At 42.7% G+C, this 7,382-nt stretch overlaps 1 pseudogene; it reads left to right on the forward strand.

Moving 5' to 3' along the window:
* The first annotated feature begins 3,220 nt into the window (after positions 1 to 3,220).
* On the forward strand, positions 3,221 to 3,405 carry LOC123939717 (annotated as a pseudogene).
* Positions 3,406 to 7,382: the final 3,977 nt, after the last annotated feature.

Here is a 7,382-nt window from a genome sequence, read left to right on the forward strand (position 1 = left end):
AGATTTCAACATTTAGGAATAACTTAAAACCCAGAAGATTCATTATGGTTATAGAAGAGAATGTAACTTTTATTGATCTAAGACATGTAAAGGAGAGCTGAAAACAAGTGGGAGGAGAAAGAAGGGTTGGAGAAGAAAGGGGAGTAAGAATAGTAGTCCCAATATGTTCATCTTACTTGATAAAAGCAAGAACTATTGACAGAAGTTTATGGAACAAAAACCAGAGGTTTAAGTATATTATTTAAAATTGCAAAATTAGGGACATCTGAGTGGCTCAGTGGGTTAAGCCTCTGCCTTTGGCTCAGGTTATGATCCCAGAGTCCTGGGATCAAGCCCCACATCGGGGTCTCTGCTCAGCAGACAGCCTGCTTCCCCCTCTCTCTCTGCCTGCCTCCCCGCCTACTTGTGATCTCTCTCTTTCTCTCTCTGTCAAATAAATAAATGAAATCTTTAAAAATAAATAAATAAATAAGTTAAATTGCAAAAGTAATCAGTGATGAGTAAGAGGGGTAAAAGCTGAACTAAACTAACACTACCTCTTTTCTGTTCTTCTAGCATGAGAAGCTGATTTTTTAAACTGAGGTATAAAATACATACAGAGAGGGGCACCTGGGTGTCTCTGTTGGTTAACTGTCTGCCTTTGGCTCAGGTCGTGATTCTGGCGTCCTGGGATCGAGTCCTGTGTTGGGCTCCCTGTTCAGCAGTGAGCCTGTTTCTCCCTCTGCTTCTCATCCTGCTTGTGTTCTCTCTCTCTTTTAATTTTTAATTTTTTTTTAAGTAAGCTCTATGCCCAGCATGGGACTTGAACTCACAACCCTGAGATTAAGAGTCACATGCTCCACTGACTAAGCTAGCCAGACATCCCCAGTGACTCTCATTTTTCACTCAGGTCATTTTTACTCCCTGTTTCCTCTACCTGGACTGCTTTGCTTCCAGATTTTTGCAAGGCTGACTCTCTCACCATTCAAGACTCAGCTCTCAGAGGCTTAAGGGGGAGCCTAGGGGTTGGAACACTTGGGAGCTGACTGGTTACCCCTCTATCTTCTTGTAGTTATAGGACCTCTCTCTCTGGTTCCTTTCTGTGTGCTCGTTTGAGCTTCCTCACAGCATGGCAATTTCAGGGCAGCTGGACTGTTTTCTATGGCGACTGAAAGTTTCAAGAGAGTATTCTAGCAAACCGGAAATTTTATCACCTTTTATGACCTAGCCTTGGAAATCACAAGTATTGCTTCTGCTGACGTATTGTGTAAGACACCAATCCACCCAGATTTAAAGGTCAGGAAAATATACTCTACTTCTTGATAAGTGAATGGTAAGATTCTAGATGAGCATGTGGAATGGAAGATTGTGGCCAATTCTTGGAAAATATACTCAACCATACTGCCCCACCCTTTATGTGGTTTTCTCCATAGTACTTTGTATTATCAGATATTATTTCTTTGCTTTTGATCAGCCACCTCCCTTTACTAGAATATGTGCCATAAAAGGGCAGCATCTGAATGGTGTTGGCACATAGTAGGTATTCAATGCATTTGTTCAATAAAATAATAAGACTTTTGTAATAGGGGACCTATCGATGTCTCAGGTTAATAAACCAAGTAATGAAGTGTAAGCACATTATTTAAGGATGTGGACCTAACCACTCAAAGTACTAAAACAGAAATCATTAAAGGAATTACCTGTGGGGTGCAAGATGGGGAGAAGTGGAGGATGGATAATGAAGTGCTTTTCTGTAGCACTGGAGGGGGGGAGTTAAAAGCCATGTACTTTTATCTCTTTGATATTAAGGTTTCGAAAAAAATTAAATGGAAAACAATCATTGTAGAAAATATGGAAGAATTGGAAGAGAGCAAAAAGCTAACTTATGAAGGCTTTTTTGTGATACCACTACCCAGAGAAAGCTGTTATGAACATTTTGATCTATTACATTGTTGTTGAAAATAGGCAGTTATGAATCTTGCCTTTTAATCTTCCTTGCATTAATTCTATTGTGAGGATTTCTCTGGGGCAGAAATACTGTCTGGCAAAGGTATATGACCTAAAGATTCTGTTACTTCTTATTTCCGCTACTTAGAGGTCTGCATAATTATGCCCCCTTTTTTTTTCTTTCCACCCCTGGCAATTGTCTTGTACTCACTCTTTTCCTGCCCATATTTCTCTCTTGTTCAAGGACTTCATAAATTTGTCACTGTCTCTATCTCCTCTGCCACAGGACAGAGGTGTGTCTTGGTTACCTATTGATACATAACAGACTACTCAAAACTTAGGGACTTAAAATAACCACCATTTTTATCATTTTTTTAAAAAGATTTTATTTATTTATTTGACACACAGAGATGACAAGCAGGCAGAGAGGCAGGCAGAGAGAGAGGGGGGAAGCAGGTTCCTTGCTGAGCAGAGAGCCCGGTGTGGGGCTCGATCCCAGGACCCTGGGATCATGACCTGAGGCAAAGGCAAAGGCTTTAACCCACTGAGCCACTCAGGTGCCCCCCATTTTTATCACTTTGCACAGTTCTATTGGTCAGCAATTTGAACAAAGCAAAGCCCTGTCATCTCTGTTCCACAGGATGTCTGCTGGGGCATAGTGTTCATCATGTCTGATGGCTCCTCTAGGATCACGGTCAAGGGTGTGGGGTGAGTGCCGATGGGAACGGTTTAATTGGGATCATATGCCTGGGACTTCACCTTAACTCTGGCTGCTGGGTGCCTAGCTTCTCCATGTGGTGTCAGAGCTTTTCCCTCTCCATGGGTTCTCTCCAGGGCCATAGTCAGCCCTCTTGCATGGCAGCTCAGGGATCCCAGGAACCGGGACCTGGAACTCTACCTGCATTCTGTTGGCTAAAGCAAGTCACAGGCCCAGTCCAGATTCAAGGGGAAGGGAACACACAGGCATGAATACGAGGAGGCATGGGTCACTAGGGCCACCAATGTAACAGATTGCCAGTGAATTAGATGGATGTGAATTCAGATCCTATCTCCTTGGCTTGCTAACTATATTTCTTGGCCTGATTTCTTTCTGCTTTTTGTTGTTGTTGTTTGTTTGTTTGTTTGTTTGTTTTTGAAGATGAAAACATTTATTGAATTTAAACATCATCTATAAAGTCAAGTATTGTACTGGGTACAATCATTGCATGGTGTTTCATAGAAAGGACCTGAGTGTTAGAAAGATGTGGAGAGTGGTAGTGGGGTCGTGTTTGTCACCAAGGCTACAGCACTCATAATGAACATAATTCAGATTGTTTGTGACCACCAGTTACATTTGCTTGTGCCTGTGGGCTTTGTCCTTGGATGTTACCTAGACAAAGAATGATGAAAAGCTAACTGCCTTCTGGAACAAGAGTGTATTGTTTAAGAGGGAATTGAGATGCAGTGAAGGAGTCACCTGGAAGTAAAGGCTGTGACTGAATTCCAGAATGTTCACATTTTAAAAATGAGGAGAGAAATAAAAACTCATTCATTACAAAAAAAAAAAAAAAAAGAACAGATGTGCAAACTGTAAACCTGATGGACCCAGGGAGAAATGAACTCCTGGTAACCTGAAGACACCTTCGGGAGGGTTTTAGGTTTCCAAGGATCCAAAAGTTGGAGCCAATGGTATTTCGATCTTAAAAAAAAAAAAAAAAGTGATATCAGCAAAAAAAATAGATATTATTGTATGGTTCTAGTAGTGAAGAATTTCTTCTCTCTCTTCCATCTTGAATTACTTTCTTTTATTTACCAACCTCTTCACTCTATTTCAAGTTTACTTGCTCTTTTCTTGTCTCCCTAATTTCCTCTGCCTAGTAACCCTTTATTTTATCCAAACCCTGGAGCCTCAAGAAGCCCTTCCCATTCATTTGTTCATTTGCTTTGTTTTTCAGATTCTACATGTAAGTGAAATCGCACTGTACTTGTCTTTCTCTGTCTGACTTATTTCACTTAGATCCACCCTCCCCTATAGAAGAGAAGTCCCTTTAAGCGTAGTCACCATAACTGGTTACCACCCACACTGGAGAAACAGAACTCAGACCCCGCAAGACCCTAGGCAAGAGGCCCTAGAAACACAGACCTTCCTCCTGGCCTCCTGTCTTGTTGCTTTAAGTATGAGGCTCCTCCCCAAGGACTGTTTGAGTCTCCTTTGCCCTGAGATTTGTAAGCAAATGACCTTTAACCCAGTGAGACTGTCCTCCTGCAATCCCCACTAATCTTCTTAGGTGTTAATATTTAGCATTACCTTGTACTCTCCAGGTGCCAGGGAATGCAGCTGCCCACAGCCTTATCAGCAAAACCTGATGAAACGCTTCCCTTGCCTCTTTCCTGTTCTTGTTTGATGGAGATCTCTGCTCTGGCAAGGGGTCCATAGAAGTGACACCCCTTTCTCAGTGAAAGGAACACACTGCAAAAGGTTTGATGAAATGCACAGAAACTGTTTCTCGGAGTTGCTCTCTGCCACAGAATAAGAAGTCTGTTATTAAAGGCCTGTAATGAGGGTACCTGGAAGAAAGGTGATCTGTTCTCTTCCAACTTTAGAGAGTGGATTCTGGCTTAGTAGGTCTGGGGTGGAGCCTGAGTTTCAGCATGTCTAAGATGCTTCCAGAAGATACTGGGCTGATATGCTCATCTGGAGACCATGCTTAGCAAGGAAATGCTACTAAGTCTAAAGGAAGGTGAGGGACAGGCTATGAACATCTTTCTGCCACTCAGAGGGACAGCAAACAACTCTCAGTTTTTCCAGGCATTTCCTTGTAGCAAAAGAACCTGGGCTGTGGGGACAGACAAAGAAAACTCTGTTCTAATCTTGGCTTTCCACCCACTGGGTGGTCATGGGCAAGTCACTTAGCCTCTCTGAGACCCAGTTTCCTCTTTGGTAAAACAGAGAGTGGAGGCAATGTGTGCCTTACTAAGTTACCCAGGAGACTTTGCGACACAATGGGTATGACGGTCTTGCGGAATGCTTGGCGCATTTAGACCGTCTGTAAATGGTGCCATGTCTCACTACTGCAAAGATGCAACCGAGAGACCTGAACCAGAGCCTGCTCTCTTCTTTTGTCCTGTATTCAAGGTGAGGACTTGGCTTTGTTTTCACGGGCCCAAAGTTAATAAACAGCGGTTTAGTGGGTGTGCTCCCCATGTTCAGACAGTTTCTCTGCTTTGATGGATACACTCAAGTCACCTTAGGGCAAAATGAAGTAATGCTTAGGAATTGTGATGAGCAGGACTTTTTCTTATTAGGTGTCACACCCTCAGATGTTAAGGTATCTTTCATAGACTTTTCTGTTAAGTTCCTGTGACAACTTTGTCATGGATCTTTCTCAAGTGACAGAAAATGAAAATATTTCATAGTTCCTATGGGTTCAAGTTCATTTTCTTGCTCTATACACACAAAAAGCATTTTCTTTGGGTCCATGTGCTCCATTCCTAAGCCTCTGGCTTGCTCCGACTTCCCAGTTAAGCAACAAAACCTGCAAATCTTTTAAAGTTCTGTTTGCTGGAACTTTCATATAACTTCAAAATAACGACAGACTGGGTCTGCTGACAAGCAGGAGGTAGAACTCCACTTTTTCCCTCTCCCTTTTTGCCTGTTTTGACTGCTGCTGTTGGCACCCACATGTTGTCGGACTGTTACTGATGACTCAGCAGAAGCCACCAGGAGCAAAACCAGTTGTTTTGTGCCCGAGAACACCCTCTTGCTGGCCTGATTCTCTGGCAGTGATGATGACAACAACCTGATTTCTGGAGGTGAAACTTCTGGTTTTCTCTCTCCAGATGTGAGTAGCAGCAACATAGACTTCTCCTTACTTCAAGGACTAGTTCATGTTAGCAGAGTGAAAAAGACTGTATCTTTTTTTTGTTTGTTTGTTTACTTTCAGCGTAACAGTGTTCATTGTTTTTGCACCACACCCAGTACTCCATGCAGTACACCCTCCCTATTACCCACCACCTGGTTCCTCAACCTCCCACCCCCCCCGCCCCTTCAAAACCCTCTGGTTGTTTTTCAGAGTCCATAGTCTCTCATGGTTCATCTACCCTTCCAGTTTCCCTCAACTCCCTTCTCCTCTCCATCTCCCCATGTCCTCCATGTTGTTATGCTCCACAAATAAGTGAGACCATATGATACTTGACTCTCTCTGCTTGACTTATTTCGCTCAGCATAATCTCTTCCAGTCCTATCCATGTTGCTACAAAAGTTGGGTATTCATCCTTTCTGATGGAGGCACAATACTCCATTGTGTATATGGACCACATCTTCCTTATCCATTCGTCTGTTGAAGGGCATCTTGGTTCTTTCCAGTTTGGCGACCGTGGCCATTGCTGCAATAAACATTGGGGTACAGATGGCTCTTCTTTTCACTACATCTGTATCTTTGGGGTAAATACCCAGCAGTGCAATTGCAGGGTCATAGGGAAGCTCTATTCTTAATTTCTTCGGGAATCTCCACACTGTTCTCCAAAGTGGTTGCACCAACTTGCATTCCTACCAACAGTGTAAGAGGGTTCCCCTTCTCCACATCCTCTCCAACACACGTTGTTTCCTGTCTTGCTAATTTTGGCCATTCTAACTGGTGTTAGGTGGTATCTCAATGTAGTTTTAATTTGAATCTCCCTGATGGCTAGTGATAATGAACATGAAAAAGACTATATCTTGAGCACAGTCATTTTCTCTAAATTCCTAACCTGCAGTTGCTACAATTTCTGACTTAGGAGATCAAAATGGAGTAGTGGGAGGTATAGGATATAGAGTGAGCAAAGGAAGAAAATAAATGGAGTGACACTGAATAGTGACTTGGGGAAATCAGAGACGCTGCCCAAATGCTTTACTTCAGTAGCAGTGAGTAACATGTTCACCAACCTGACAGGGATTTCAGGGACCTCCTAAATTCAAGTTCAGATTTTTAACTTTAAACCTTTTTAACACTAATCAGTTTTTAAACTATGTTACATTTAAGAAACAAAGATAGGCCATGAGATAGGCTAATTAGTTGAAGGAAAACTTGATGAAGAAAAAGTATGAACACAAGCAGGAGATTAGAGGGGGAAGGTCAGAGGGAGAAGTTGATTCCCTGTTGAACAGGGAGCCTGATGCGGACTCAGTCCCAGGAGTCTGGGATTATGACCTGAGCTGAAGATAGTCGCTTAACCAGATGAGCCACCCAGGCACCCTTTAATTTTTAAATTTTTATTTTCTTATTTTTAAAAGATTTTATTTATTCATTTGAGAGAAAGAAAACAAGCAGGGGGAGCAGCAGAGGGAGAGGGAGAAGCAGGCTCCCCACTCAGCAGAGAGCCCAATGCCTGGCTCAGTCCCAGGACTCTGATATTGTGACCTGAGCTAATGGCCAACGCTTAACCATCTGAGCCCACGGCTCCTCACACGTGCTCATCTGATCTGGTGAAATTTTCCA

Source organism: Meles meles, chromosome 4 (genome assembly GCF_922984935.1).
Source record: "Meles meles chromosome 4, mMelMel3.1 paternal haplotype, whole genome shotgun sequence".
Taxonomy (NCBI): Eukaryota; Metazoa; Chordata; class Mammalia; order Carnivora; family Mustelidae; genus Meles; species Meles meles.